The following is a 27,994-nucleotide window of genomic DNA, read 5'->3' on the forward strand; positions in this document are numbered from 1 at the left end:
ACTTCGTGTATCACCAAAACAGAAATTGTGATATAATGGTTGCAGTGTTGGACTTCGGGAGATCCAGTTTCTAGTAGGAATGGGGAAGAATTTCATTTTCATTCTCTCGGAAAAAGAATTTTCTAAATGGACAGCTTTCTTCATATTCAAGATGGAAAGAATTAAGATCAGAAAGATTCCATGGCAAAAGAAACCAAAACTGGGAGATGTATCTATTAGAAGTTGCTTCAAATGCTCTGTGGCGTCCACCCAGGTCATGAATATTAATGTGCTACCTGCATGGACCAATGTGAGTGCTGAAGAGACGGAGTCATGAGATACAAGAGTCTCTGCAGGGAGATGGGAGATTAGAGGGAGAATGGGAGTTTTAGATTTGAGGATTGGTGGTTTTGGAGTTTGGGGGTGGAGAGAGAGGGAGTTGGCAGTTGAGACTGGATGAAGTAGGATGTTTTGTTAAGAGTTAATGACCTCCATCACCTGTAATAATAAACAACTTCTATTTGGTTCTTTTTAAAATGACACATTGCCTGGACCTCTATTATTGATAATGCATAATGTTGATGTAATCAACTGGTGGCAGTGACACAACACATAGCTTGTGCCCTCTGCTTGGTGAGACAACCAAGGGACAGGCGGGAAAGTGACATGCTCACTCTCCAAAAAAAGTACTAAACAGACAGATGGTTCCATTCCTACGTTCACATCTTCACCCTGCTGTGAAGTTCACTGGGTAGTCTTGAGGCCAGTCATTCTGAACCTAACCTACCTCATTCAGTTTTTGATACCCAACTCTATCTCTCCTTGCCATCTAAATCTGAGGAGCCTGTTTCAGCTCTAGAATAGTGTCTGATGTCAGTAATGGACTGGATGAGGGTGAATAAACTTATTCCGAACAAGACAGAGGTGCTCCTGGTCAGTTGAAAGGCAGATCAAGGAATAAGGATGCAGCCTGTGCTTGATGGGGTTGTACTCCCTCTGAAATCACGGGTGCGCAGCTTGGGGGGGGGGGGTCCTGGTTTTGTCCGTGAGCCTGGATGCCCAGAGTGCCCCAGAGTGCATTTGCACAATTAAAACTAGAGTGTCAGCTGCACCCTTTCCTGGAGAGGTCTGATCTGGCCACAGTAACACATGCCTGAATTACATGCCGGCTGGATTACTGTAATGCACTCTATGTGGGACTGCCTATGGAAAGTGCCCAGAAACCTCGTCAGATCCAAAAGGCAACAGCCAGATTGCTGACTGGGGCTAGTTACAGGAATCCCAAAGCACCCCTATTACAGCAGCTCCACTGATTGCTGGTTCATTTCTGGACTGAATTCAGAGTGTTGGTTCTAACCTATAAATCCCTAAAAGAGGCTAGACAGGACAGTTCCCTGTTGTCCTACCACCAGCAAAGACTTTTTTATTCAAGTAGGCCATGGGTTGTTGGGTTGCTGTGCAGAAGACTTTTAATCTGAGTGAGTGTTGTCTTTAAAAAAGCAGAGTTTTTTTTTTAAAAAATGCTTTTGACGGTCTTTGTTTTAATTAAGTTTCACTTACACTTTTATTTATTGTATTCATTGTGTTAAAGAACTACTTTGACTCCCATTTTTGAGAGAAAAATGGAGGTTTAAATCTAACAAATAGATCAGCAATAGCAAACCTGCGGCACACGTACCAGAGCTGGCACACAGAGCCCTCTCTGTGGGCACGTGAGTCATATCAATTCTGCCACCTATGCCAGCCCAGTGCAGGATGGGGTGCCACTTGCTGCCACTGCTCAGCCCAAGCTCACCATGCCACCTCGTCCCCCTCTCGAAAGAAGCCCGTGAATGGCACTGGAGGTGGAAATCAGGCAGCGGCAGGAGGAGAAGGAGGAGGCGAAGGAGGAGCTATGCCCGACCTCCTCTCAGCGTGCATCGTGGCTGCCCGTTGACTGTGGCTCTGGTGCAACAGGAGAGAGTGCGAGTGGGGCAGAACACGGCACGTGAAATCCAGGTGAGGGCCCTGCCTGTATTTGGAGAGGGGGAAGGCACCCCCGGCCACCTTTCAGAGGATGTGCTGGCCCAGAGCGTGCCCACTGATTGGGTAGCTTGCTGTGATTGGAACCGAAAGCACATTGGATTGCAAGGAGGCAACTGATACAGTCTTTCTGTGTTTGTGAAATCAGATTTGAAAGGACTCCTGTGCTTAAATCCTGAAGAGCCATCGCCTAATCTGCATTATTGCACAGGAGAGGGAAGCTCCTGCTGGTGCACTCAGATCCTTGCATTAGTTAAGGATTTCCCTTGTCTAGTCATGAGCTATGTCTAACATTTCTTTCTGCCCTGAGCAAGAGTTGTCATCTCACCTAGCTCAGTGTAACATATGTTAATTGTAAAAGGATCCTGTATATCACAGAACAAGGAAATCTCTGGTAACTGCTTCAGGGTGAGAGGCACTGCCCTTGTCTTGGCTGGTGGGCCACCACAGAGGAGAAACAAAAGAATGTTTTATATATTTATGTATGCAATGCATTTCTTGCCACTTTTGAAAACTACAGTAGAAACAGCTGATGTTTACCCAATTCTGCCCTCAGTTCCAGGGAAATTAGAGTTCACATGGTCTCCACATAGGAGCAAAGCGTAGTCACAAAAATATGCGTTCAATTTGCTTTCATTAGTTAGAAAAGTTATGGAGTTTTCCAGAACACATTATGTATAAATTAACAATGAACAGAAGCAGTTTGTTGCCCATGGCGAAAGAACTTCTCTTCAAGACAATTGGGAAACAATGTTTTGCTTCCATTTCAAGAGTAGTTTCTTCTGAGTAAATATAGTTTATAAATATATCTTACTGTTTATTGCCAGCTGTTGAAAATATCTGTGATTCAGGAGGATGAGAATTGCTAACCCCCTGCCATCTCCTATTTAAATCAATTGGGATAACACTGGGTAAATTGCAGCCCTGTGGTGTACAAACACGCGTCAAGTGCTCATAATTGTGGGAATCATTTGAAATAATTCTAATTTCACTTTCTTTCCAGAAGTTCAATTTCCAATAGCACTGACTTAATCGTCACTCTGATAACATGGCTCATTCACAGAATTATTAGCTGAGAATTCAAAGCAGTAGTGTGACATGTTATTTAAGCCTAATGGATGCTGGAACCATTAAGAATCTTGTGGCCACTTCAAAACTATTAAGTTTTCTTTGGCATAAGCTTTTATGGGCTCTGGAACTTTTCATCAGATGCCAAGTCCCCTGAAAATTCCAAGGAATGTGGTGTAGTACATATAGCAATGGTCTAGGACTCAGGAGGCATGGGTTCAAATCCCCACTCAGCTGTGGAACCTCACTGGGGGGGGGTGGAAGAGGTAAAGCCACTCACGTACCCTGAAAGCCCTATTGTTGTTTAGTAATTTAATTTCACTTAGTCATTTAGTCGTGTCCGACTCTTTGTGACCCCATGGACCAGAGCAGGCCAGGCCCTCCTGCCTTCCACTGCCTCCCGGAGTTGAGTCAAATTCATGTTGGTAGCTTCAGTGACACTATCCAACCATCTCATCCTCTGTCATCCCCTTCTCCTCTTGCCCTCACATTTTCCCAACAACAGGTTCTTTTCCAGGGAGTCCTCACTTCTCATGAGGTGGCCAAAGTATTGGAGCCTCAGCTTCAGGATCTGTCCTTCCAGTGAGCACTTAGGGTTGATTTCCTGCAAAATTGATAGGTTTCTTCTCCTTGCAATCCAGGGGACTCTCAAGAGCCTCCTCCAGCACCACAATTCAAAAGCATCAATTCTTTGACAGTCAGCCTTCTTTATGGCCCAGCTCTCACTTCCATACATCACTATTGGAAAAACCATAGCTTTGACTATGCGGACATTCGTTGGCAAGGTAATGTCTCTGCTTTTTAAGATACTGTTGAGGTTTGTCATCACTTTTCTCCCAAGAAACATGGGTCTTTTAATTTCGTGGCTGCTATCACCATCTACAGTGATCATGGAGCCCAAGGAAGTAAAATCTGTCACTGTCTCCATACCTTCCCCTTCTATTTGCCAGGAGATGATGGGACGAGTGGCCATGATCTTTTTTTTTTTTTTTTTTTTTTTTTTGATGTTGAGCTTCAGACCGTTTTTTGCACTCTCCTCTTCCACCCTCACTACTTCAGGGAGTTCTTGGTCCACGTACTGCTGAAGCCTATCTTGGAGGATTTGGAGCATAACCTTGTTAGCATGTGAAATAATGCAATAGTACGCTAGCTGGAGCATTCTTTGGTATTGCCTTTCTTTGGCATTGGGATGTAGACTGATCTTTTCCAGTCCTCTGGCTACTGTTGTGTTTTCCAAACTTGCTGGCATATTGAGTGTAGCACCTGAATAGCGTCATCTTTTGAGATTTTAAATAGTTCAACTGGAATGCCATCACCTCCACTGGCCTTGTTGCTAGACAAGCTTTCTAAGGCCCACCTGATTTCACTCTCCAGGATGTCTGGCTCAAGGTCAGCAACCACACTATCTGGGTTGTCCAGGATATCCAAATCTTTCTGGTATAATTCCTCTTTGTATTTTTGCCACCTCTTCTTGATGTCTGCTGCTTCTGTAAGGTCCCTCCCATTTTTGTCCTTTATAATGTCCATCTTTCCACAAAATGTTATTTTAATATCTCCAATTTTCCTGAACAGATCTCTGGGTTTTCCTTTTCTATTATTTTCCTCTATTTTTTCCACTGTTCATTTAAGAAGGCCCCCTTGTCTCTCCTTGCTATTCTTTGGAAGTCTGCATTCCATTTTCTGTAGCTTTCCCTGTCCCCCTTGCATTTTGTTTCCCTTCTCTTCCCTGCTATTTCTAAGACCTCGTTGGACAGCCACTTTGCTTTCTTGCATTTCCTCTTCTTTGGGATGGTTTTTGTTGCTGCCTCCTGTACAATGTTATGAGTCTCCATCCATAGTTCTTCAGGCACTCTGTCCACCAAATCTAGTTCCTTAAATCTGTTTTTCACTTCCACTGTGTATTCATAAGGGATTTGGTTTAGATTATACCTGACCAGCCCAGTGGTTTTTCCTACTCTCTTCAAACTTGAATTTTGCTATGAGAAGCTGATGATCAGAGCCACAATCAGCGCCAGGTCTTGTTTTTGCTGACTGTATAGAGCTTCTCCATCTTTGTCTGCAGAGAATATACTGGTAATCAATCTGATTTTGGTATTGCCCATCTGGTGATGTTCATGTGTAGAGTCGCCTCTTGTGCTGTTGGAAAAGAGTGTTTGTGATGACCAGCTTGTTCTCTTGACAAAACTCTATTAGCCTTTGCCCTGTTTTGCTTTGAACTCCAAGGCCAAACTTTCCTGTTGTTCCTTTTATCTCTTGACTACTTTGGCATTCCATTCCCCAAGAATGAGAAGAACATCTTTCTTTGGTGTCAGTTCTAGAAGGTTTTGTAAGTCTTCATAAAATAGGTCAATTTCACTCTCCTTATCATTGGTGGTTGGTGCATAAACTTGGATTATTGTGATGTTGAAAGGTCTGCCTTTACTTCCAGGCACGTTCACAGCTGAGCGTCCTTTTGGCTTTGGCCCAACCACTTCATTAGCTCTGGAGCTACTTGTACTTGTCCTCCGCTCTTCCTCAGTAGCATGTTGGACGCCTTCCGACCTGAGGGGCTCATCTTCCAGCCTCATATCTTTTAGCCTTTTGCTTCTGTCCATGGAGTTTTCTTGGCAAAGATACTGGAGTGGCACTGCCAATTCCTACTCCAGGTGGATTGCGTTTAGTCAGAACTCTCCACTATGACCTGTCCGTCTTGGGTGTCCCTGCACAGTATAGCCTATAGCTTCTCTGAGTTAATCAAGCCCCTTCACCATGACAAGGCAGCAATCCATTAAGAGGGAAAGCCCTATTAGAGTAGCTATAAATTGGTTCCAGCTGGTTGGCACATGACAGCAACAAAAGGTACATGTTTGTTTGTTTGTAATAGTTTTACCCCAACTTTCTCTTTCAAAAGAACCCAAGGCATTAAAAGACAATATTAAAAGCTAAAAACAGTAAGTTTACAAATATTAAACAGTACCTAACAAATGCCACACTAAAAATGCTAAAACAAAAGCTACACCAAAACACATCCAATGTAGTAAAGCATAACCATCCATTTAAAAACTTGAATCAGGTAGCCAGTCACTGAGGGAAGGATTGCCTGAAGAGAAAGGTCTTTGCCTGCTTGTGAAAGGACAGTAAAGAAGGGGCCAGCCTGGCTTCCTGCAGGAGGGAGTTCCAAAGTCTGGCAGCAGCAACAGATAAGGCCCTCTCCTGTGTCCCCACCAAACGTACCTGTGAAGGTGGTGAAACTGAGATAAAGGCCTCTCCTGGTGATCTTAACACCAGAGCACGCTCACAATGGGAGACACAGCCCTTGACATAGCTTGGGCCCAAGCCATTTAGGTTAAAACTAGTACTTTGAATTATATCCACATTATTACTTGGAAATAGATTCCCCTAGCCCATACTTCTTGTGAAAAAGAACTGTGTATAAAGAGCCCTTTAGATATATTCTCAGTCTGGCGACCTTACTCTCCATGTGAAGAGAGCAATGAGAAATCTATGAAGAGAGTTAGTATAGGCATAACGGTGTGGCTTTCAAACTCTAGCTATCTCATCAAATCGTACAAACCAGTGCCAATCTACACAAGGTGAGAAGAAATCAGATGCTTTGCTTTCTGTATGATTGCTGAATCCCATATAAGTCTCTTGGTGGTGTTTATATGTACAGTTAATCAGAGCGTGTAAGACCTCTCTGGTTTCCTGTAGTTACAAACATTTGGATATTTGTAACTACAGGAAACCAGAGAGGTCTTACACGCTCTGTTTATTCTGTCTGTCTGTCTGTCTGTCTCTCCCCCCCCCCCCCAACTTTCTTGTTACAACCTGGACTTGCAACAGAATACTACCGTTTAGAAGGTTCCTCTTCAGTCTTCCAGCCAGACCGTTGGACAGCCTTGCCTTCTTTCACCTCCTCCCCATCCAATTTTTATTTCCATCCACAAAAAGATAATTTAGTGCAGGGGGAGATTATTTATTGGTCGCTCCATCTTGCCTATGTAGCTGTTGGCACTCAGCGCCTGAAGACTGTGTGGTAAATAATGGAAATTACTGGTATAAAAAAAAAGATTGAGAAAGAAAAATGAACAAATCATGTCAGAGATAATGCACAAATTGACATCTTCTCTGCTTTTTCTCCCACATTGGGCAATATCCTGTTCTGTAACTATATGGGCACCACTCAGTGTTGTTCATGAAATAGCTATGACAGTGCTGAAGTGGAAGTGCACATTGCACAATCGGCCACACCAGGGAGTGGTGTGGCCTATTGTGCTATTGGTCACAGTGGGGACACAGGACCAGTTATGCAATTTGGGTGTGGAATTCCTTGTTGCCGGGCCTAACGCCCTGCACATTTGAACAGCTCTAACTTTATGCCTGCATAAACAGGACTTTGCCCTCTGGACCTGATGGTGCTTCAACCTTTGCTCACATCAGTAAAGCCCAGCGTGGCTCTATGACAAAAAAACAAAAACATGCCATGCATTATTTCTACAATGTCAGGCACAATGTCAGGCACAACAGTCCCTAGTGACTGGGTGCCAACGAAGGAAGCAAAAAATAACAGACATTGGCAGCGTGGCAGTATTTTCCATTTAAAATGTGTCGGTGTTTTCCATTCCACACTTCATTGCATTGTTCCTGTATGGGCCACAGATGCACAACAGAAGACATCTCAGCTGTACAGCATTCCTTGTTGGATGGAAGATCAGTGAACTTAAAGAGTTCCAGCCGAAATCATGCCATTAAATTGCAGGTTTTAATAGTAATATTAGCAAATAGTCTTTATACCTAAGGGCCAGCTTTATTTTTAAATGGTATATGTGAAAGGAAAAGGAACAATAAAAGAGAAGTATTATAGTTTTGTTCCATTACCTGTACAGATGTCAAAAATGTAATAAAGTCGAACGAGGGTATCAGTGTCAGCACTAACTCCATGTGGTAGTTGTAAGCTGCAGCTGAATCAGTTGCACCAGTTCATTGAATCAATGGAATTTATGCAGACGTTGACTCACCAGCCCCTCCATGGATTTGCTTGGCCCACTATAGTTGCAACCTACTGCTGGAGTTTTTTTGTGGAGGGGGGGGAATCGTAACCAGGAATTTGGAACTTATAGCTTCTGTGGAGACAAAAATGCTGCTTATGTAAAAAAAAAAACTTTGTAGTAGTGTTTAATGATCATATATGGCTTCTGAAAATTTATTTATTTATTTATTTATTTATTTATTTGTTTGTTTATTTATTTATTTATTTAAATAATGCCATTAAAAATATCATTGGCTTGCCATACTGGAAGATGTCTTTTAACTGCAGAGCTGGAAGGGGCCCTTTGGATCCTCAAGTCCAGACCCTCTCAAGGAGGCACAGTGGAGATTAGAACTCCCAACCTCTGGCTCCACAGCCAGAGATATGAGCCACTAAGCTATCCAGCATCTTGAGGAAAGACCCACAAAGCTAACTCGAGTCCTGCTTTTGGCAAATCTGCCAAAAAATGTGCAAAGGCTGCCCTCTGCTTCTCATGTTTTTCTACTTTATTTCTCCATGCTCCCAGCTATTCTTGGAGAAGCCATGGAGTTATTTCACTCACGTCCGTGCATCTTGTCTCCCTGTCTTCCTTTGGGGGAAAAAAAGCTTCAAGAACTCAATTACCTGGCATGTGAGTAGTCATATTTTCCATATGCATACCTACCACTGTCTGGTTACCCCACTATTGGAAACTTCTAGACAAATTCCATTGCATTTTGCTTGCCTAAAGCATGAATATATGCACAGATTGCAGAAGGAGAAAATGAGGCTGGATCTCCTATATAGCACCCAATACATATTGAAAAAGTTCTTTTCCACAATCTCTTCCAATCCAGACAAGAAGAGGGATATCCTTAACAAATGCAACAAACCTCTCTCCCCTCCAGCTGTATGCAAGTTAGTTTGTTCTGTTTGGTGACTGGTCTTCAGACTTAATCACAGGATTCCTATAAGGTCTGATTCAGAAGCCCAAAACTATTGTCTCAGTCTTGACTGCAATATTAACATACTTTCAATTCTAATTATGGGCTATCTCTAACATCAGTTTCCAACTGACAATTCAGTATGGAGACACGGGGTGAAGAGCTCTCTATTCACATCTTTAGTGCACCCACATACCCAAACATGCAGAACAATTAATTGCCAGGATTCCCTGAGATTAAGGGTTGTCTTTTAACTACAGTGTCTATCCATCTATTACATGTTTAAATTTTTACATTGGGCAGTGCCTCATCAGGATGCAGGCAAAAGACAAATCCAGATCCACATTTCAGATTTCTCTAAAACACTAACCAATCTAATAAACAATTTCCTACATACAGTGGTGTCTCACTTAACGATTGCCTCACTTAATGAGGAAATCGCTGTACGATTAGGTTTTTGTGATTGCTTTTGCGATCGTAAAACGATGTTTTAAATATGTTTTTTTGTTTGTTTAACAATGATCGGTTTCCTGCTTCGGGAACCAATTTCCGCTTTACAACCATTTCAAAATGGTCGCTTTATGAACATTTCAAAATGGCCACTGGCTGAAGAAAATGGCCCCCCGCTGTTTTCTAGGATGGATTCCTCGCTTTACAGGCACCGAAAATGGCTGCCGTATGGAGGATCTTTGCTGGACGAGCAGGTATTCAGCCCATTGGAACACATTGAACGGTTTTTAATGCGTTTCAATGGGTTTTTTATTTCGCTTGATGATATTTTTGCTCTACAGTGATTTTGCTGGAACGAATTAACATCATCAAGCGAGGCACAACTGTGATTGTAGTTAAGTTGCTGTGAGTCTTATATTAAGACATTTCCATCTGTATCTAGGATTCTGTGGGGATTATGGTATTGCAAGGAGTAAAGGAAGAAGGAAGAAATCCCATAAAGCTAAAGGGTGGGAGTATGGGTTGCTCTCTTGGACTCCTATAGGACCCCTGTCAGCACAGAAGAGAACTGCCTTGTAGAAAAGATCCAGTTGGTAAAAGCTCATGTCAACTGCAGGAGGTAAAGGGGAAAAACATCAGGCAGGAGTAGAAACCAACAAGCCACTCCAAGGGCATCAGGTGCCTAGGGAGCAGTGCCTGGGGACTGATCTACCACAGGTTGGATGGTCCAGGGTTTATATCAATATGGTGGGGCATGGAAATGACACTCCTGCTTGTCAAAAGCACACCTGGGACACTTCCTCTGGAGGGTTTCAAGGTGCCTCATGCTTTGATTCACAGGTACACTTCGGAGTCTTTGTAGCCTCCAAGAGACCCAAGGGAGTGAACCAAAGACGTAGTCATTATCTCTCGCAGCTTTCCTACTTGACTGCAGCTTCCCCACCTACGCCTCATCTCCCTGCCCTCTCCATCAGGAGCTGCTTCACAGCACACCCTTGGAGTCAAGAGGGTAGACACATTCCTTTGAAACTGTTAGCACCACATGGAACCAGTCAGCAGGGATGCCCAATAATGAGCCCATCTGTAATTTCCCCACCCTCCAAAAAAAGAAAAAAAAAAGAATGAACTCTGTTCCGCAACGAGGCCCAGCAATCCATTGCAGCCGCTCTAAGGAAGCTACAATTGGCCTTGCTTTGTTTTCTTTGTTTAATGAAGGAGGGGGGAATGCTTGTTTCTGCATGCAGCAGGAAGGATCAAACATAAATAAAAATTAAGCAAAGATTAACCACTAACAAATTGCAACTCTAACTACGAGCCCCAGATTAGTTAGTGGGGAAAAACACCATTAAAAATTGGCAATGGGAGAAAAGAGAGCAAAACGTATGCTAATGTATTCCAGTTCCATTGTGTCATAATAATCTTAATACATTCTAAGAAGCCTTGCCCTGTGATTTTGTTACGCTTATCATTATTATTATACTGTGATGTCTGAATTATAATGCTGAGAGGATGTGGAGCTGGTGGGTGCCACTCTTGGTGATAAAAACGCTTACGTTGAAATAGCAATTATGCTCTTTCCTACAGTGCCTCATGTCTTGCATGTATGCATGTACACCTGTTGAGGGGGAGAGTCAATACCGAGGTGAAGGATGCTCCCTAAGGTAAAGGAAGCCCTGTTATTTTCTGGGGGGTAATTCTGAATGGCATAAGAGCATCTGATTGGCTGAGAATGCTACCTCACTGAGCCAGTCAGATCGTCATTCAGCTAGGCAGTCAGTCACGCCACTATCCTGCTCCTTCTGAAGCTTTTTGGTGGGGCAACAAGGCATAATATTGTTTGCTGAGGGTGTTTCAAGGCTCTACCCCTTCGCTTTTCATTTCACTTCTATACTGCTCTTTACATGCTTCATGAAGACAGGAGGGCCTGGCGTGCTCTGGTCCATGGGGTCACGAAGAGTTGGGCACGACTAAACGACAAAACAACAACAACAACAACATGCTTCATGAGCATGTTCTTTGGCCTTGATGTGGACCACAGCAGCCTTTTCTGGATGTTGTCAGGAGAATTTAGCTCTGTTTTCTATGTTGATAATTAACTCTGCAATTGTTGAGTTGAGGGCCACTGCCATCCTTTCTCCATCATTAGCTCTCCCCACGTTGCCTGTTTGAGGCATCTTTATGCCCCATTGACATTCTGATACAACTGGGAATACATTTTAGCTGTCTTTTATTTGCCCCTATTTTAACTATTATTTATTTGGGGACGGAACCATAACTTACTTACTGTCACTCACCTCCAGCTCCTCTGTTTGTTTTCCCTTGCAGACAGATTTACATTCGGGTATGACTGTTCCTTTTCTCCCTAATTACACTGCCACCAGAGGATTGCTTCCTCAATTACCAATTATGAACACAGAATAACTGATGACAAATATAACAATGTTTATTTAAAGATTAACAGGTGAAACACAGAGAGAAAATCATGGATGGCATGGTATTTGCAATTCATTAAAAGTCTTTTGCTTTACACATATGTTGGTTCATTTATATTCATTTTCAAGCACGGTGTAACTGTTTATGTAGGTCTTATAACTTTCACTTCTTCCAGTTCTCTCATACATTAACTTTCCAAGTTTTCTCTTTTAAATCCTATCTCTTCCTTGTCTAGCTATCCTTCTATATATCTCTATTCTTCTTCTCTCTAACTCTTCCCCTGTCTTAACTTTTCCTAACTGTCCTCCCTAACTGATTCCAACTGTCCTCCCTTTTTTTCCCTTCTCCTCTTTGGTTCCGCCCTCCTGTCCTATAATTGACTCCCACATCAGGGTTCTAATAATGTGATGGACAGGCGTGACATTTGGACTGTCTGTCACACTTACCTTTTAGATTAATAGAGAGAAATGTCATAATTATATTATGTGCAGGATTATAGTGAAATAAATGAATCCAGTCAGAGTCAATCAGTGCACAGGCTTAATCCTTGTTTGCCATCCCTTATATCCCAGTCTGAGGATCTTCTGTGAGGTCAGACCTGCCCTCCTCAACAGCTGCATCAACAAGAAAGATTTTGAAGCATGTTGCTTTTAAAATCTTAGGTAACGGTAAAAGTAAAGGTTCCCCTTGACCATTTGTCCAGTCGTGTCAGACTCTAGGGCGTGGTGCTCATCCCTATCTCCAAGCCATAGAGCCAGTGGTTGTTGTGGGTTTTTCGGGCTCTTTGGCCGTGTTCTGAAGGTTGTTCTTCGTAACGTTTCGCCAGTCTCTGTGGCCGGCATCTTCAGGGGACAGCACATAGAGCCAGTGTTTGTCCGTAGACAGTTTCCGTGCTCATACGGCCAGACATGAAACACCGTTACCTTCCCACCGTGGTGGTACCTATTTATCTACTTGCATTTTTACATGCTTTAGAACTGCTAGGTTGGCAGGAGCTGGGACAATTTGTGAGATTTTGTACACAGAGATGATCTCTTCTCTTCCCTTTGAACAAATGGCCCAGATTCTGCCACCTGCACCTACTGACATATCTCTGATGACATAACTTTCAGCTTCAAATTGCTGCTGGTTAAAAAGTCAATGCTTGTTTTCTTGTCATGCATGGCTTAATGCCAGCTTCTTAAAAGGGAACAATTTCCAACTGAAAGGTGCATCACTGAAGTTATAACAGCCTAAGTATGTAATAGGATTCAGGCCAATGTGGGTTAGGGTGGCCATGGAGCCTCTTTTACAGAGGAGTGTCCTCTGTTTGAAGGGCTGCCAGGGATAGTCATCCTTTTGAAATTGTCCTGTATTTAAAAGTCTCTCCAGCCCAACTCTGATGCAGAAGTAAAAATACAGAAGGAAGGAGATGAGGGACTTTGAAGTTATCTTTCCGACGGGAGCATTTGACTGCCGCTCCCTGCCCATGCTACCTGGTCTCTGGAATGTTAGAAGGGAACTGCAGCCCTGCCTGGAAGATGTTCTGAACTTAGAGGTTAGAGCCTTGATAATGCTATGCTTGGTTCAGTCAAAGTCGCGCAGAATGGTAGTAATCAGCTCCGAACATATAACGGGCACAGCTCTGAACAAATGCTGGAATTTTTGATAGAAGAAGCAAACAATGGCTGTCTAGTTTCTCTGAACATGCGAGTGTGTATGTGTTAAGGATCACAACGCATATTAGCTAGCATAAGTCATGTTTTTCTTCCAACTAGTTAAAGTGCAGCTAGGGAACACATTACATTAAGTGACTTACCTGTCTCTGCTGTGTTCACAAGAGATTACGAAAGTAGTTCAGTTGGGGCTTAGGTTGTAGCTGTTCTTTGTCTTCACTCTGACATGAATCGTGACATGGGAAAATAAGTAACTGCTGACTCTGTCTGGAAATTTAGGAATCTGAGCATGTCTCACTGCTTATTAGTTTAGCCTGGTTTGAGAGCTCTTAAAACAGGAACTTTCCTTTTCCAGATACCTTAAAAGTAAGTGGATCACTCCCTAAATGAAACAGAAGTTGTCCATTACGTCCCTCTGGGTCTTGTAACTTTAGAGGGCATACATGTATTTATTTTCAAAGAAAAATAATGGTAACTTACTGTTCTGTGACGTTATCAGGCAGGAGCAACAGAGCAATCTCTCAAGTTGACACAGCATACTGAATTGTGTTGTTTCACATCAAACCTAAGTGCACCGTTTTCCTTGATGTCTAATTCTTGGGCTGAAATTCCGTTTCAGCTGGTTTGTAATAAGCTCTTGCCTGAATCCTGCTAAGATTGAATTGTTATTGATTGGTTTCAGGCACTGGTGTAGAAGGTTCGCTCCCACAACTCACGTTCTGGAAGGTCAGATCTTTTGACAGGTGATTTTGTTAGAAACCATAGGGTCATTGTGGAGCACAAACTATTACATAACCGAGCATTTTTGGCTAGCTTGCAAAAGCAGATGCTCATTGCATGCATGGTAGGGCTACGTCACATCCCTTTACAACAGCTCTGTCCTTTGACCTGATTATTATCAGATTGTCTGTCAGGATTGCATGAGACTTTATTGATATGTCACCTTATAGACTAAAAAAATTCATTTGAAATATGTTGTTGCAGGAATATTTGTAGGTTATTGGAACAGATAGGAGATGGCTTGAGAAGTCACTCATATGTTTATTGGGCAGTGCACATGGAAATGCTGGCTTAAAATATGAAAAACAATCTTCCACAGCTACCAGAGAGCTTCAAGACAGAGATCCTCAGAACACATTAAGATTTTAATTTACAAGTCTCCCTCAGTTATACCACCCCTTATAGTATAGTTAGTTTTTAGTCAGATTTAGTTAGATTTACCACAGAAGCCTCTGTGCTGCAAGGTCAGAAGAGCAGCAGTTGTAGGATTGAATCCATGTGACACAGTGAGCTCCTGTCGCTTGTCCCAGCTCCTGCCAACCTAGAAGTTCGAAAGGATGTAAATGCGAGTAGATAAATAGGTATCACCTTGGTGGGAAGGTAACGGCATTCCGTGTCTAGTCGCACTGGCCACGTGACCACAGAAACTGTCTACAGACAAATGCTGGCTCTACGGCTTGGAGATGAGCACCGTGCCCTAGAGTCGGACACAACTAGACTAAATGTCAAGGGGAACCTTTACCATTACCTGCCTCACATTAGTTTAACTGGCATACAGTCTCAACATAGTCAGAGACTCAGATTAATAAATAAGATTAAGAATAAAATTGCTTCCCTTTACTTATTTGAGGGTATGATGTTCGCCTGCCTTATATAATTTTGTTTTGAGTAATTTTTTGCAATTACTGATTAAGGTGTACATTGATATTTAATACCTACCAGGAAACGGCTAAACTCTTGAACAGTTTCTTCATAACACAGAGCTTCACAGCTCAGGTTTCCTTAGGTAAGGCAGGGAGAGGTTGAGAAGCAGCTTCAGATTTCAGCATTCCTGGCAGAAATGCCTCTTATCTTTCCAGTAGAGTAGATGTAAACCTCAGGGGAAAGTATCTCAGAACATTTATTATACCCACATACAGATAGTGAGAAGTGTTATAGAAATGAAGACAGACAGACAGACACAAAGAAAGAAAAGAAAGAAAGAAAACTAACTAACTAACTAACTAACTAACTAACTAACTAACTAACTAACTAACTAACTAACTAACTAACTAACTAACTAACTAACTAACTAACTAACTAACTAACTAACTAACTAACTAACTAACTAGCCATGACACTTAGTACAATTCTTAGGTTTATGGAAGTTTATTTCACTCCAAATTTGGGATTTGATGGATACTTGCTAAATTCTTCATTTTTTGTTATTTGAGGTTGTTTCAACTTGAAGAATTTTCAAGCTCAGCAAGATTCCTTACCTCCATATGAGAAGTGAAACAAGAAGAGCTATTCTTTCTTACCCCCTCTCTGCCTGTGTGCCATCTCAGTTGCCAATATTGGATGCCATTACAGCGTATTTCCACCAATCTACCTCTATGTTGATTACATAGTTGTTTTTAAAGCTCAGCCAGTCTCGTATGTTCTTCATCTAAAAAAACCCATCTTCTACTATTCCACATCTATTCTTGATCTTCTCAATGATGTATTTCAGCATAATTGTCACAAGGAATGATGTGTCTAATGCCACATGCCATCTTGCATTTCTTATCAATCAACTCTATTAGTTTTTGTTTTTCTGTCCAATGAAGTACCTTTTTTGCATTCAAGTCTTCATAGTTTGTGCAACCCGCATCTGCATAAAATAGTATCCTACCCTCTGAGAAGCAAAACAACATATAACAAGTATACCAACAAAAAGAGATGACTGGTTGTTAAAAAGAGAATGAAAAATCCACTCTGATGTTCCAAATCGTTAAAGTCCATGTAGCAAAGCAGCAATCACCCCAGTTTTGCACAATCTGCATTATTTCGATTTTTTTAAAAAAAATTGAATTAATAATTTTGCTGACTTTGTGCAAAAAAAAAAACCAAACATTTTTTGTCTCTTCCCTTGTTGAGAGTGCCACAGAGGCCTTTGTTAGTCTGTGGAACTCCTTGCCATAGGATGTAGTGATGGCATCTGGCCTAGATGCCTTTAAAAGGGGATTGGACAGATTCCTGGAGGAGAAGTCCATTGCAGGTTACAAGCCATGATGGGGATGTATAATCTCCAGGCATAAAAGGAAGGTACCTCTAAATGCCAGATGCAGGCGAGGGGCATCAGGAGACAGGGATCTAGTTGTCTCGTGTGCTCCTAAAGGCATCTGGCAGGGCCACTGTGAGATATAGGAAGCTGGACTAGATGGGTCCTTGGCCTGATCTAGCAGGGCTTTTCTTATGTTTTTATGTTTGGTGAGGTGAAGAAAGTTGATGAGGAAAAGATAAGTAAATTTCACCCCTGGAGCATGAGGATAAAATGGACCCCATAGCACAATTGCCCTGTGATCTGTCAGAAATTCCCATGATGTGACTTTCTGAAAGTAGCCCTTGTGACCTTAGCTAATGGCCAAATGAAGCTTTATTGTCCTTTATAGGAAGATCCATTTGCCGTAAAAGTATAAGAAGGAAAACACACATGCTGAAGACAGCATTGTCTTGTTAGTATAATTTTTGTATCATGTTGTTTTGTATCATTTTATCATGTCCCCAGCAGGACATGATAAAATGTGGTTTATGAGCATGTATATGTAAAAGACATCTTGACAAAGATATATGAATTAAGTGCAACTTTTTCAGTCCCTTTCTTGCTTCAGAGATATTTTATAGACCTTGGTTTTATTTCTGTACTTATAAATCTCAAAACATATAATGTCATCTCAAATTTATGTGTTTTACCCGAGAAGATACATGGATGTAATTAGTAGTGTTAGACTTACTTTATTGCTGTCTCTGTGATTTAGGTTGCAAGTGGTGTGAAAAGCATAATTTTGGAGTGAATTATATAATTGTTTCCATTGCCCATTTAAATTTATTGGGGATTGGGGTATAATAAGGATGAAGTACATTATTTTGTATCTCTGCTGCTCAATTGAGCTAATATTGTCCATTGAGGAGCGTGATGAGATGTAATTCATCGATTAGCCACAAAATGAACTAAGTTCTCTGAATGGAGTAGGACATTTTGAAGGGCAATTTTTAGACATATTTTTTCCTGGAGGAAATCAGAACGTTTTGGTGGAGCCAATTCCTCTGTTTTCTCTTCCCTTCTCTTCTTCCTTTGGCATTTTTCTCATATTGTTCTTTGGTTGGGCTATATCTGATTCTCATTTGGTGTGCCAGGACTTTTTCTCTTCCCACCATTCCAATATAATAATTGTATCTGTTGCTCTAATACAAAACAACAGTGGATCTCATTGAAAAGGCCACATTGTGTCTTGTTTCACCTCCAACAAAAGCCCAGTATTGTAAAGTTTCAGGGCAGAGCATACAGAAATGACATCCGAAATATATATTAAACTGTGCAGTATTAAAGCAGGCCAGAAGAAAAGGAAAGACTAGACCAATGCAGGTAGTCTATTATGTCAAAAGCTACTGATAAAATATCCACTGCTCAGAAAAAATAGCATGAATTTCAGTTGCATGAAGTGATCATAGCTGAGCAGGTGAAGGGTGGATAAAGTATTCAATGATATATTCTCGAAGGCTTTCAGAGCATGGACAGAGTTCCTTCTCCAGTCCTCTGAAGATGCCAGCCACAGAGACTGGTGAAATGCCAGGAAGAACAACCTTCAGAACACGGCCAAAGAGCCCGAAAAACCCGCAACAGCCATTATTCAATGATAGTTGTCAAACTTACTATATATTTCTACAAAACTATATATTACATCTTTTTCTTGACTTGCATTTACATTTCAATGGAACCTTTCAGTTTCATATTGAAGGAAGACGAAAAATGAATCTCTTGCTGACCAGCCCCTCTGCCATGGCCAGATTTCTATCAGTAGCATGCACATGACTCCCCATCAGAGTAGACATGCTGAATAAATGGGATTTATATAATCATTGACTCACCATTTATTAACTGTAATTGGGAGCAGCAACTGGATTTAGGACCATGGGTTCAACTGGAGTGTACAGTAATGGTCTTCTTGTCTATGGGTAAGGGCAACTGCCATAGCTGAATGCATCCAAGGCCATAACTAAAGACTTCTTGTTATCACTACAATGGTAATCTTGGAAAAGCTAGCATCATGTAGCGCCAGGCAGTGAAGGACAGTTAAGTTAATATTCCTCCAGGGAGTGAAGGTCAGTGGGCGTACTTGGAGAATACATTGGCCAGTATCCTGTTTGTGCTGGTGAATGAAGTTGACAGTCATTTTTCCTGGGAGAGAGTACATGTACCCATTGCCATTACATTTATACAATGCAGTGGATAGCTGGTAGACAAACTTTCTAAAAATCTTCACATTTTCTACATATATCACTTTAAAACTAAAGCCTCTTCATGGCTCTGCCTGGATCAGTTTTACTGCGCTGTTCCCTACTTTTCCTGTCTCAAAAGACAGTGAGAATTGCAGTAACTAAAACCTCTTAAACACATGCACCATCTCACTCATAAGTCCTTCAAAAGAAACTATAGGCAGGTCATGAGTGGAGTGAGGGGACAACCAACCTCAAATTGCCAGAGTGAGGTGCTCACCCCAGCTTGTCCTACAAGCATCACAAGTGCTACCCTAACTTTGGCAATGGTGGTGACAATGAAACAATCCATGAGAGAACATTGCACACATGTCTGCACGAAATGCTGCCCAAGGAAGGGCTCTTTATTGGAGTTTATGTGGATGCAATAGTGTTAAACTGGACGAGGATGTAACTCTCTTACATATGGCATTATTCATTCATTCATTCATTCATTCATTCATTCATTCATTCATTCATTCATTCATTTTATTTTATTTTATTTTATTTTATTTTATTTTATTTTATTTAACTTATACGCCACCCACTCTACCCAAAGGTCTCTGGGCAGCTTACAACAATTACAAATCAATTAAAATACAATAAAAGATAAAACAATTAAAATGCAATTAAAATAGATGCTCTAAAAATTGCCATCAGGACCCACAGTTGATGTTATTCCAATTAAAAGCCTTCTGGAACAGGAAGGTTTTGACCTGGCACCAAAATGTCACGAGCGTCGGCGCCAGACAAATCTCAGTTGGGATGGTGTTCCATAGTCTGGGGGCAGCTGCCGAAAAGGCCCTTTGTCTACAAGCCCTCCCTCTTACCTCCTTGAGGGATGGCTCTTTCAAAAGGGCCCCCTGGCTAGATTTTAACTGCCAGGTAGGCTCATATGGAAGGAGGTGATCCTTCAGGTATCCAGGGACCAAGCCGTTTAGGGCTTTATATGTCAAAACAAGCACTTTGAATTGGGCCCGGGCAGCAACTGGTAGCCAATGTAATTTAATCAGAATCGGCTTGATGTGTTCTCTAGCGGCCCCACCACTCACCAGCCGCGCAGCTCAATTCTGGACCAGTTGCAATCGTTGGACTGTCTTCAAAGGCAGCCCCACATAGAGCACACTGCAATAATCTATATGTGATGTTACCAGTGCATGCGTAACTGTCATGAGACTCCATTCATCCAGGTAGGGCCGTAGCTGGTACAATTTCCACAGCTGAAGGAAGGCACCCCTGGCCACTGAGTCCACCTGGGATTTGAGAGTTAGACTGGGGTCCAGGAGCACCCCTGGACCCTGTCCCTTAGGAGGAGTGTAACCGTATTTAGGGCAGGGAAATGGCCCTCCAGCCTGTCTGGCAAAGCACCCACTAACAGCACTTCTATCTTGTCTGGATTGAGTTTCAATTTATTAACCCTCATCCAGTCCATTATCAGGTCCAGACACGAGTTCAGCACAGAAACCGCCTCACATGGATTGGTGGAAAACAAGAGGTAGAGCTGAGTGTTGTCAGCATATTTCTGACTCCTCACCCGAAACCTCCTGATGACCTCCCCCAGCGGTTTCATGTAGATGTTAAACAGCATGGGGGACATTATCGAGCCCTGAGGAACTCCATGACATAAATGCCATGGAGCAGAGCAACTGTCCCCCCGCACCACCCTCTGGACACAGTCAGCCAGGAAGGAGTGAAATCACCATAAAACAGTGCCCCCAACTCCCAACCCAGCCAGCCTATTCAGAAGGACACCATGGTCGATGGTGTCAAAAGCTGCTGAGAGGTCCAGGAGTATCAACAGGATCACACTTCCCCTGTCTCTCTTCCGGCAAAGGTCATCGTACAGGGCAACCAAGGCAGTCTCCATACCAAAACCCAGCCTGAAACCTGATTGAAATGGATCCAGAAAATCCAATTCATCTAGCAGTGCCTGGAGTTGCCTGGCCACGACCCGCTCCAACACTTTGCCCAAATAAGGGAGGTTTGCCCAAATAAGGGAGGTTCGTCACTCGTCAGTAGTTAACCACCAGCCTTGGGTCCAGGTTAGGCTTTTTAAGGAGTGGTTGAATTACCGCCTCTTTCAAGTTGGTAGGGACCACTCCCTCTCTCAAAGAGGCGTTTACGGCCTCCTGGACCCAAGTGCAACCCACCCCGGCAGATCTTCCAATTAGCCAAGATGGGCAAGGGCTGAGCGGAGTGGTGGTAGAACGGACAGATCCAAGCACCCTGTCCACATCCTCAGGTCTCAACAATTGAAAAAAAAGGTAAAGGTTCCCCTTGACAATTTTTGTCCAGTCGTGTCCGACTCTAGGGGGCGGCGCACATCCCGCTCTTCAAGCCATAGAGCCAGCGTTTGTCCGAAGACAATCTTTCCGTGGTCACATGGCCAGTGTGATTTAGACACGGAACGCTGTTTACCTTCCCACCGAGATGGTCCCTATTTATCTACTCGCATTTGCATGCTTTCGAACCGCTAGGTTGGCGGGAGCTGGGACAAGCGACGGGTGCTCATTCCATTGCGTGGATTCGATCTTACGACTCATCCATTAATATCTGACCAAAGCACGGCACACTGGACATATCCTCCGATTTTGCAGTAAGGGTGGAGTCCAACCCACTGCAAATCTGAGTGATTTTCCCATCAAAATGAATGGCAAACTGATTACAGTGAGCTGATGATCAGTCCGGGACCTCCACTGGATTTCCCGGTTGAAGAAGATCCCGGACCACCCGAAACAGCTCTGCTGGACGACATTCTGAGGAAGCATTACGGCTGGAGAAATATTGCTGTTTTGCCAGCTGTATATCCACGAAATAGGCCCAATAATGGGCTCTAAGTCGTGTTCGGTCGGACTCCCAGTGGGATTTCCTCCACCTGCACTCCAGACATCTCCCCTCTCGCTTCATCACCCGCAGTTCAGAAGTATACCAAGGAGCTGTCTGGGCTCTGCGTGCAGGGAGAGGGCGCTTAGGCGCAATCATGTCAACCACGTGGGTCATCTCCCTATTCCATAGGGTGACCTGACCTTCGACAGGAGCGTCGGCCATATCAGACGGATAATCCCCCAGAGTGTGCAGAAAAACATCCGGATCCATTAGTCTCCAAGGGCGGACCATCTTAATAGATCCCCCCCACCCTTGCAGAGGAAGAAAAGCTAATAGACTAAATTTGACCAGGAAGTGGTGTGGCCATAACAATGGGGTCGCAACCAGCCCCTCCACGTCCAAACCACCATCTTCCAGTCCCGTTGAGAAAACTAGGTCCAAGGTATGGCCCTTTTCATGTGTTGGGCCAATGACACATTGAGACAGCCCCATGGTTGTCATGGTGGCCATGAAGTCCTGAGCCGCCACAGTCAAGGGAGCCTCGGCGTGAATGTTGAGGTCCCCCAGCACCAACAGTCTGGGAGTCCTCAACACCAGGTCCAGGACTACCTCCGTCAGCTCAGGCAGGGAAACGGTTGGCACGCAGCAGGGTGGGCGGTACACCAACAGAATCCCCAATCGGTCTCATAAGCCCAACACACAATACAGGCCCTCAAGACCTCCTCTCAAAGGGATAGGAAGACTGGTCAAGGAAACAGAAGTCCTATAGACTATAGCAACTCCCCCTCCCTGACCCTCCGAGCGACATTGGTGCTGGACCGAGTACCTAGGCGGACACAGCTGGGAGTGGGGGACACCACCCTCTTCTCCCACTCAGGTCTCAGTAATGCACGCCAGGTCAGCCCCCTCATCCAGAATTACATCATGGATGAGGGCAGTCTTATTTTGTACTGACCTGGCATTCATCAACAGCACCCTGTGGCTCGAGGGTTTGATGATATGGTCACCTGATACCATCTGGTTCTGGGTAGGACTAGAAGAAGGGATAGATGTAAGATATCTAACCTCTCTTCTCCTACATGGGCATGTTATTAACATTATTAACTCAATTAATCAGAAAACAATAAATTCAATTACTGATTACTAATTATCCAAAACTAGTTAAACTCAAACAAGCAACAGAAAATGAACAATTAGGTAATTTGGTCACGAAATTATGTTTTTTTTTAAAGCCAACAACATTTTTAATCAAAATGATCGCATGAAATAAGTGTAATGTTACTAATTGCATCCATTCATCTTCTCAAGTCAAGTATGTAAATCCACAGCAACCATATGCATTTTGACAAATGAACACAATAGGAACAAAGGCACTTCAGCAGACCAGCCTCCTTAATAAAGAGACAAAAGCAAGGCCAAAGGCATATATTTACCTCTGTCTCTTTGCTGGCATTAAAGAATGGTGCCAACGACACATCAGCAAAAGCCCTCATCAGAACTGACAAGAGCTGCCAATTCAAAGGAAGAACCTGTTAGCATCTTCCCCGTCTAAGTCTTCCCTTATTGTTTTTGTGCCGAATTAAATTAAAATTCTGATTTGCAATGCACTTTATACGCCACAACTCTGCCTGATTATTATTTGTTATTATAAGCGTGCATTCTCCCTTCACTACTGTTTAGAGCCCTTTCCCTTTGATACTCAGGAAGAATGTTAACCACTGAAATAATCTAGCAATCAGCTTTTGTTTACACTGAATTTTAATTGTGTGCATGTGAGAGACAGCATGCACACAAGCATGCTCAGGCATCAGACACAGAAGAGCCATTTTATCTGTGCCGCTAACAAAGCAGCAGCTAACAGTCTGATCCAAAGTTACACAGGTTATGGAGGGTTTATGTCAACAATCACAGAGGTGATGTAATGCACAATTAAGCAATAAGGTACTAACTGTGACCAGTTAACCTCAATTGGTTGGGATGCTGTGTTTTGAAAGGAGGCCGTGATTCTCAGCACTTGGTCACACTGACATTTCCCACATTAACAGCAAGAGAACAGTTTGAAACGTGTTGAAGTTGATCTTCAGTTTTCACTCCATAAATAAAAAGAGATTACAGTTCCCAAAGCAGAGCCTTGCAGTCTAAGCCATTATGTAGAAAGCAATGGGACTAAGTTGCAACCCTGCCAAGTTCCCATTGACATCAAGTCAAGACTAATTTCAAATAATTTAGAACCCAGTTCTATGCATGTCTGCTTAGAAGTGAGCCTTTTGGTTGGGCCTCCCCCTTGTTGGGGAAGGTTGCCCCCGCCCGGCTTATGTTATTGATGCAGATGATTCTGTAAGTGCAGGAAATGTGGGTTATGCTTTGTTTCATGAGAGGCAAGGCAGACTAGCTTCTTTCAGAAGGGACCACAGACTGCAGCAGTTTCTCTGAAGCCTCCCACTTATGCTTTCTCCACTCTGATGATGAGAGAAGACAGTTATGCCCTATAGTGGGTCACCGACTCCAGCTACAAAACTGGGGAGTCCTAGAGAATGGTGCCTGCTGTGGCAGGGTCATCAGAAATATGGCTATCACTGCATCCAATAATCTACATCCCTGAGAGTACCTGCTCTACAGGATTGCCAAGGCTTCCCATTAGCTCTGGTAAACCTGCCTGTTCAGGCTCAAAGGGCCCCCATGGGAGATGGCTCCCCACTTCCCTTCCTCCAGACAGTTCCAGTAATGGGTCTTGAGCCTTCCCCTTCTCCTGACCTGCTTTTCCCAACCTAACTCTCCTCTCTGTTTCCTCCTTTAAAAAACCAAGAAGTGTCACTTAAATTTCCCTCTCCCACCCTATGCCTGTGAGATCAGAGGCGAGGGGATTGAAGCCCTTGCCGGAGTGTCGTCCTCCTCTAAGAAAGAGCAAGAGATACAGACAGATCCACCAGCTTCCCGCGTCGTGACAGTCCAGCAGGGAGTAGACACCTGGGACCTAGAGCAGGGGATGGGAAAGATATCAGTATCTACCCAAACCGGGACTGAGAAGGCGGGAATGGAAGAAAGGGCAGACCGTTGGTGGAGGCGGGAAGTGTGGATATAAAAGGGAAGAGAGATGACATACCAGGGGGTTGGGAGTTGATTTGGACTGAAGATCCCTGGACAGGGAAATGTGAAGAGGTCCGGGTGCCTCGGGAAGAGGCAGACTACCGACGGAGGAGAGGCTTGCCTCCTAGACCCTCTTATTGGGGGGAATCCGAAGCCAGAGAGTGGCGACGGAGGTTAAGGGAAGAGAAAGAAGCAGTGGAGAGAGAGGAATGAGAAAGAAGGACATGGCGTCTGGAGGAGGCTCACCGGAGGAGGTATTCACCGGACCATGGGAACCTCCCTCCAAGAGAGACGACCCATTCGACTTGGAAGGGAGAGATGAGGAGACCCTTCCCTTGATCAACACTGGTTTAGATTCGCCAGACTATGAGGACACTAACCCTTTTGTTAAAGGTCCGTGGTATGAATCTGGTTACAACCCGTTTTTTGCAAGATCTATGGACACCCTCGTTTGACCCGTTGGCAACGAGAGATTAAGCTATTGATAAGGTGAAAGTTGCAGACCCAAAATTTAATGTACCAATAAATCCCAGTTTTGAATTTGAAAGAACGTCCTGTGTTTGTGTCTGACCAGCAAGAGACCCGATTCGAACCTTCACAATGCCCAACTCTTACAGCTCTTTCTCCTTTCCCATCCCTACATTAACTCATTGCTGGGCAAAGGGGAGGCAACATAATATGCTGATTGTTCCTCATTTCCAGCCACCATGGCCTCTCTGCATCCTGCCTGGGCTTGTGCAGCTAAAAATGGCTGTGACAATGCAAGGTTCAATTGCAAATTCTCCAGGAATGTTCCTAAACATAAGGGTGCCATGGGAGAAAGCAATCAAGTCAGGGCAAGCCATGTGCTGACTCAACTGCCCAAAGGCAGATGTGAATGGGATTGTGGAATGAGTCTGGATCCAACCAAGTTTTAAGGCTGGGGTGCCAATATTATTAAACCACCTCAGTTTCTACCACTTCTAATTTATGCATACATTTCATTACGTAGTCCTCCGGTCAAAAAAGTACATGTGAAATTGTATATTACAGAAACACATATGTATACACACAAATGTATGTAATACAGAAGATAATGTGTAAATTGCATTGCTTGTAAAACTGTGTATATTACAAAAAACTGCAAATAAAATGTGTGGGTTAGGAGAAATAAGTACAAAATATGTATGAATATCTATGGGAACCTCAAAAATATGCTCACAATGTCCATAAAGGGAGACTTATTTCATACCAGCTATCAACCAAGCCTGCCTTAGGAGGTTTTACAAGGGAGAGGAAAGTATCTTCCTGAGCACAGTCAGCACAATTGTACTGGGGTTGGCTGGGACAGATGCAGAAGAGGAATAAGAGACCCTCAGATGAGACCATCCTCTGGAACTCTTGATACCTATCCACCTCTTTTTCCATCAGCTGTAGGAATTCAGAAACATAGGAAGCAGCCTTATGGTGATTTGTACCACTCTTCCATCTAAGCCAGTATTAGACCAATTCTGATTGGTAGCTTTCTGTCAAGATTCCTAGTCCTTATATGATGTTGGGGGTTTGTGGTTGGCCTTCCAACTAAATACTAAGATTCCCAAATCAGGCCTGTTCAAGGTGGTATGGTGATACTGACATGCATTTTCCTAGTGCCTTGAAAGCTCTCTATCAAGGTTGTCCTTTGCATATATTCTGTCTTAGAAACAAATAGCAATTTTTTCACATCTAAGATCTTCAGATAGGATCCATGTGTAAATGAAGACATGAAAACTTAAGAAGAATTGTTTTAGGCCAAAGTGCATTATCAGTATTGACTGAAAGTCATTAAAATAGTGGGAACCAAATCCAAATAACACAAGAATTTCCAATCGATACAATTAAAACCTGAATCAGCAATGCAAAGACTAGAAATCACTGAAATTTTATCTCTTTTATGCAATGGATCCTTTCAGATCAATGGCTAGAATCTTATTTGGGTTTTACGCTGCTAGTGTAATTGCATAAATCTTAGCAGTGAGTTGCTGCAAATTAAGAAGTTGCCATTCATATTCCTGGTTACATGCCAAGTCGCTCAACTGGAAAACAACGTGGAATGTGAATGGCAACCTGATAGTGGCACTTTTTTTGCCATGATTTATGCAATTACACTTAAGCTGCCATAAATCCCAAAGAGGATTCTAGTCTCTGCAGAGGTTGGTATTCAGGGAGCTGTAAACCCCCCAACTCCTCTTGCAGTACCTCACATGAGCTAGAATCTCTTTTCTCCTCTTTTTTAATATGTAGGCAGAGGGTTACATGTTTGTCTTTTGACATGCTTTGTTGGCTGTAAGGCTATCTATCTTGCTGTGTCAAGCCCTCATGCTTTGAAGCATTCTTTCTTGAGGAGCTATTCTGCCTCAAGTACTGAGCAAAAGGATACTTGAAATGGCCGCTCCTTTGGATGTTTCTAAAGAGTGTTGCACAGTCCACCAATATACATCTCTGAGGAATCAATTTCTTTCTTTGTGCCTTTTGTATGGACAGTTTGTGATAATACATTTGTAGGACTTTCTTATAAGTATATCACATGAGCTGCATTGAAGGACCCGTATGGCTTTTACAGGTAGATATGCAAAGAAAAGAAAAGATGAAGAAAAGAGAACTCTGGAGAATCCATTTGGACAGACAGATCTAACTGTTTTGCATTCTTAGAATCATCAAATAATTGAGTTGGAAGGGGCCTATAGGGCCACTGAATCCAAACCCCAGCTTAATGCAGGAATCCAAATCAAAGGAGATCTGATGAATGGTAGTCCAATTTTCTCTTGAATGCCTCCATCATTGGAGCACTCAGCACCTCCTGAGGTAATTGGTTCCATTGTTGTACTGTTCTAACAGTTAAAAGGTTTTCCCTCATCTTCAGCCAAAATTTGGCTTCCTTTCCATTCAGTTTTAATTTTTTTAAAAAAAATCATGTCAACCCCATGGAATTTCTGAGAAGATATGTAATCTGGCAGGGGGAAAAAATTAAAAAAGAAGAGGAAGAGGACTGAATGAAAGAAAATTCCCATCCCTTCCTACAAATAGTGTCTCTCTCTTACTCTTATAATTTTTATTTTTTTTGTAGTAACTTGGAATAAGGTAAGAGACACAGAAGGTAAAAGGGGAAATTGGGGGGAATGGAGGGGGAGGAGAAACACAGAATATACTGACATCCAATCTATTCATATTACAATATCAAATCGACTTTCTGTTTTTCTACAATTTGATTGCCCTCCAGGTTTTAACTTACATTTAAAATACTGTCT

The 27,994-nt window shown here is 42.9% G+C and overlaps 1 long non-coding RNA gene across 2 annotated transcripts in view; it reads right to left on the reverse strand.

Moving 5' to 3' along the window:
* The window catches only part of LOC144588787 (uncharacterized), a 101,520-nt gene that overhangs the window by 5,008 nt on the left and 68,518 nt on the right, over positions 1-27,994 (reverse strand). Inside the window, exon 1 of one of the 2 annotated variants that reach the window (XR_013544491.1) lies at positions 6,900-19,888. The exons of the other annotated variant lie outside the window; for it this stretch is intronic. This is a non-coding gene — a long non-coding RNA (uncharacterized LOC144588787). Of the gene's footprint in view, positions 1-6,899; positions 19,889-27,994 lie in introns of those variants that run through there. 2 annotated transcript variants of the gene reach the window in all.

This window comes from Pogona vitticeps, chromosome 4, assembly GCF_051106095.1.
Source record: "Pogona vitticeps strain Pit_001003342236 chromosome 4, PviZW2.1, whole genome shotgun sequence".
Lineage (NCBI taxonomy): Eukaryota > Metazoa > Chordata > Lepidosauria > Squamata > Agamidae > Pogona > Pogona vitticeps.